Consider the following 5,980-nt stretch of genomic DNA (forward strand, 5'->3'; position numbering starts at 1 on the left):
CCTAGAAACTCGGTTGTACCGAGATGACATTCGGTCCAACCGAAGTGCAATGACCAAGTTTCTGTAACCCATCATGTTCACTTCGGAGTTACCGAGTTGAATAGATTGGAATTACCAAGATGAGGAATATTCTTAGGTCATCACATATTGGTCTCCTGAGTGCATTCATCCGGTCTCACCAAAACATCTAACTCTAGAATCTTTTACACTGTTTAGTCTTACCGAGATTTACTTTTAGTGTCACCGAGTTGTGCATACAGTATGTATTGTCTAGATATTTGGTGATGGTTATATATACCCCTCCAGCACCACCTAATCTCAGAGAGAGCAACCAGGATCAAACTACACTTCCCATATCCATTTTCTGAGAGATAACCCCCTACACTTGTGTTGAGATCAAGGCATTCCACTCCAACCATTTGATCCTTGATTTCTAGCCCCCTCAAATTGTATTCCACTCCAATCCTTCTCCCACCACCATGCCAAATCCGTGAGACAGTGATTGAGTGTTGGGGAGACTATCTTTTGAAGCACAAGAGCAAGGAGTTCATCATCAACAACAACATCTATTACCTTTTGGAGAATGGTGTCTCCTAGATTGGTTAGGTGTCACTTGGGTGCCTCCAAATATTGTGGAGTTGAATCAAGGAGTTTGTAAGGGCAAGGAGATCGCTTACTTCATGAAGTTCTACCCGAGTGAGGCTAGTCCTTCGTGGACGTAAACCATGGTGTAATAGACAAGGCTTGTTCTCCATGGACCCATCGTGGGTGGAGCCCTCCGTGGACTCGCACATCCATTACAATCCGTGGGTTGAAGTATCCATCAATGTGGATGTATGATAGCACCACCTATCAGAACCATACGAAAAATCACCATGTCTTCATTGTGTTTGATTTCTCCAATCTCCTCCTTTCTGTACATATGCAAAGTCTTTAGTTTCCGCGGCTCAACTTTTAGACTTGCATGTGTAGGTGTTACTTGACTTGGTAGAATTGCTAAAACTTACTTACAACTAAAATTGGGAAAAGGCTAGGTTTTTATTTGGTCAAGTAGTCTAATCACCCCCTCTAGACCTATGCTACCTCTTGAGCACTTGCGTTGGTTTTCCCTTGAAGAGGAAAGGGTGGTGCAGCAAAGTAGCGTAAGTATTTCCCTCAGTTTTTGAGAACCAAGGTATCAATCTAGTAGGAGGCCACACACGAGTCCAAATCCTCGCAACCAACACGATAAGGGGTTGTCAATCCCTACACGGTCACTTACGAGAGTGAGATATGATAGATATGATAAGATAATATTTTTGGTATTTTTATGATAAAGATGCAAAGTAAAATAAAAGGCAATAAAAATAACTAAGTATTGGAAGATTAATATGATGGAAGATAGACCTGGGGGCCATAGGTTTCACTAGTGGCTTCTCTCGAGAGCATAAGTATTCACGGCGGGTAAAAAAATTACTATTGAACAATTGACAGAATTGAGCATAATTATGAGAATATCTAGGTATGATCATGTATATAGGCATCACATCCGAGACAAGTAGACCGACTCCTGCCTGCATCTACTACTATTACTCCACACATAGACCGCTATCCAGCATGCATCTAGAGTATTAAGTTCAAGAGAACATAGTAACGCTTTAAGCAAGATGACATGATGTAGAGGGATAAACTCATGCAATATGAAATAAACCCCTTCTTGTTATCCTCGATGGCAACAATACAATACGTGCCTTGATGCCCCTACTGTCACTGGGAAAGGACACCGCAAGATTGAACCCAAAGCTAAGCAGCTCTCCCATTGCAAGAAAGATCAATCTAGTAGGTCAAACGAAACTGATAATTTGAAGATACTTGCAAAGATAACCAATCATACATAAAAGAATTCAAAGAAGATTCAAATATTGTTCATAGATAAACTTGATCATAAACCCACAATTCATCGGTCTCAACAAACACACCGCAAAGGAAGATTACATCGAATAGATCTCCACAAGAGAGGGGGAGAACTTTGTATTGAGATCCAAAAAGAGAGAAGAAGCCATCTAGATAATAACTATGGACCCGTAGGTCTGAGGTAAACTACTCACACTTCATCGCAAGGGCTATGGTGTTGATGTAGAAGCCCTCCGTGATCGATGCCCCCTCCGGCGGAGCTCAGGAACAGGCCCCAAGATGCGATCTCGTGGATACAGAAAGTTACGACGGTGGAATTAGGGTTTTGGCTCCGTATCTGGTAGTTTGGGGGTACGTAGGTATATATAGGAGGAAGGAGTACGTCGGTGGAGCAACAGGGGGCCCACGAGGGTGGAGGGCGCGCCCCCTACCTCATGGCCTCCTAGTTGATGTCTTGACGTAGGGTCCAAGTCCTCTGGATCATGTTCGTTCCGAAAATCACGTTCCCGAAGGTTTCATTCCATTTGGACTCCGTTTGATATTGTTTTTATACAAAACCCTAAAATAGGCAAATAAACAACAATTCTGGGCTGGGCCTTCAGTTAATAGGTTGGTCCCAAAAATAATATAAAAGTGTATAATAAAGCCCAATAATGTCCAAAACAGATTATAATATAGCATGGAACAATCAAAAATTATAGATACGTTGGAGACGTGTCAAGCATCCCCAAGCTTAATTCCTGCTCGTCCTCGAGTAGGTAAATGATAAAAACAGAATTGTTCATGTGGAATGCTACTTGGCATAATTTGAATGTAATTCTCTTTATTGTGGTATGAATATTCAGATCCAAAAGATTCAAGACAAAAGTTTAATATTGACATAGAAATAATAATAGTTCGAGCATACTAACTAAGCAATTATGTCTCTTCAAAATAACATGGCCAAAGAAAGTTATCCCTACAAAATCATATAGTCTGGCTATGCTCCATCTTCACCACACAAAGTATTCAAATCATGCACAACCCCGATGACAAGCCAAGCAATTGTTTTATACTTTTAATGTTCTCAAATGTTTTCAATCTTCATGCAATACATGAGCGTGAGCCATGGATATAGCACTATAGGTGGAATAGAATGGTGGTTGTGGAGAAGACAAAAAGGGAGAAGATAGTCTCACATCAACTAGGCGTATCAACGGGCTATGGACATGCCCATCAATAGATATCAATGTGAGTGAGTAGGGATTGCCATGCAACGGATGCACTAGAGCTATAAATATATGAAAGCTCAACAAATAGAAACTAAGTGGGTGTGCATCCAACTTGCTTGCCCACGAAGACCTAGGGCATTTTGAGGAAGCCCATCGTTGGAATATACAAGCCAAGTTTTATAATGAAAAATTCCCACTAGTATATGAAAGTGATAACATAGGAGACTCTCTATTATGAAGATCATGGTGCTACTTTGAAGCACAAGTGTGGAAAAAAGATAGTAGTATTGCCCCTTTTATATATTTTTTGGGCCTTTCTTTCTTCTTTTTTGGCTTTTCTCTTTTTTTTCTCTTTTTTTCTTTTTTTGGGACAATACTCTATGAATGATGATCATCACACTTCTATTTATTTAAACTCAATGATTACAACTCGATACTTAGAACAAATTATGACTCTATATGAATGCCTCCGGCGGTGTACCGGGATAACAATGATGCATGGGTGACTTATATGAAAGAATTATGAACGGTGGATTTGCCACAACTAAAATGTCAACTACATGATCATGCAAAGCAATATGACAATGATGGAGCGTGTCATGATAAACGGAACAGTGGAAAGTTGCATGGCAATATATCTCGGAATGGCTATGGAAATGCCATGATAGGTAGGTATGGTGGCTGTTTTGAGGAAGGTATATGGTGGGTGTATGATACCGGCGAAAGGTGCGCGGTATTAGAGAGGCTAGCAATGGTGGAAGGGTGAGAGTGCGTATAATCCCTGGACTCAACATTATTCATAAAGAACTCACATACTTATTGCAAAAATCTATTAGTTATCGAAGCAAAGTACTACGCGCATGCTCCTAGGGGGATAGATTGGTAGGAAAAGACCATCGCTCGTCCCCGACCGCCACTCATAAGGAGGACAATCAATAAATACATCATGCTCCGACTTCGTAACATAACGGTTCACCATACGTGCATGCTACGGGAATCACAAACTTCAACACAAGAATTTCTCAAATTCATAACTACTCAACTAGCACGATTCTAATTTCACCATCTCCATATCTCAAAACAATTATCAAGTTTCAAACTTCTCATAGTATTCAACACACTCATAAGAAAATTTTATTTATTTAATCTTAAATGCCTCAAATAATTAAAGCAAATTACCATTCTATTTTGTAGGACTCTCAAAATAATCTAAGTGAAGCATGAGAGAACAATGGTTTCTATAAAACAAATCCACCGACGTGCTCTAAAAGATATAAGTGAAGCACTAGAGCAAAAACTATATAACTCAAAAGATATAAGTGAAGCACATAGAGTACTCTAATAATTTCCGAATCATGTGTGTCTCTCTAAAAAAGGTGTGTGCAGCAAGGATGTCGGGGAGAACTGATCCACGAACACCTATGGGGCCGGCGGATCGGGCCCCTTTTGGTTCGGCGGGGGGCGGAGGTCGCACGAAGAGCAGATCGAGGCGAGGCACACGAGCGGTTTACCCAGCTTCGGAGCTCTCCAGAGAGATAACACTCCTACTGCTGCTTGTCTGATTGTATTATCTGGTGTTCTTGCTCTCGAGCGAGAGAGTGTGATGTTTTCTGGGCTACAAATGAATCGAAGCAAACTGTCCGAGGCTCCGAACCTCCGAACCTCCGAACCTCCTCTACGTTGCGCATGGGCCTCCTTTTATACGCTAAAGGGGTCACCGACAGGTGGCAACGCATAGGAGGGTAAAAACGTAAAAAGCAAGGTAGTTGATAAGTTGCTTGTACAGTACACCCTACCTAACCCTGACGGCAGGGGACAAGGGCATTAAATGCCCGTCTGAGTCGCCCGAACAGTACAGAGAAGGACCGTTAGGGGCGCCACCGTTCGCCATGATGGCGGTCTTGTCAGCTTCGCATGCCACTGCGCACCGCTGGCTGCACAGCCTCCCGCCACGCGCGCCCGGAGAGGCCCCCAGAGCGACACGTTGGTGGATGCGCTGGAGCGTGGGCGCAGAGTGGCCGCCTGCCGCGGCAAGCGCCTTGCCGCTGTTGTTATCTCCGCCGGGTCCAGAAGCTCGTCGCTCACCGGGCCTCGGGGTACCTTGTTTAGTCTTCCCGGCAAGCTCCTCTTGCCGGGGCCTTGTTGCCTTGCCGGAGCGCGTGGCGCGTCGCGGCAAGTTCCTTGGAGCGCCTTGGTTGGCCTTCCCGGCAAGCTCCTCTTGCCGGGGTCTTGTCTCCTTAGCTTAAATACTTTGTTCTTGGATGGCTCCAAGGGAACCTTGGGGGATCTTGGCGTTCGCCCGGCAAGCCTTTGCCGCGGGGTGCTGCAACTGCCCGTGCACAAGTTCGGGGTACTAGGGTACCCCTATTCTAGTACACCGACAGGAGCCCCCGGGCCTGGGCCAGACACGGTGCCGAGCGCTGTTGGGCCAGGCCCAAGACAGGGCACGGGCACACGCGGGCTGGGCCACGCCAAATCTTGTTCCGTATCCACCGCGCTCTCCCATAACGGCACGCGTTGAATGCGGCATCGTGGGAGAGATCGTGGGTGGTTGTTTATTTGGAAGGCCGAAACGTCCGCCCCGTCCCTCTTTATAAGCAGAGGAAACAGAGGCAGTTCGTTCCCCCTCGCTGGTTGCTGCTACTCCTTCTTCACAAACTCCGCCGCTCCCCCCTTCTTCTCGAAGCCGAGAGAGCAGCGCTCCGCCCCCCCCATTGCCACCAGCATCACCACGCCGTCGACCTTCCCCACCACCTCCGCCATGGCCCCGAAAGCCGACAAGGGAAAGGGTGTGAAGTCGGCCGAGGCGCAGCGGCTCGCGGCGCTGCGGAAGGAGCGGGCGATCTTCACCCCCCAGCTCGGCGTGCAGGAGCTGA

The sequence above is a fragment of the Triticum aestivum genome, chromosome 7A (assembly GCF_018294505.1).
Source record: "Triticum aestivum cultivar Chinese Spring chromosome 7A, IWGSC CS RefSeq v2.1, whole genome shotgun sequence".
NCBI classification, from domain to species: domain Eukaryota; kingdom Viridiplantae; phylum Streptophyta; class Magnoliopsida; order Poales; family Poaceae; genus Triticum; species Triticum aestivum.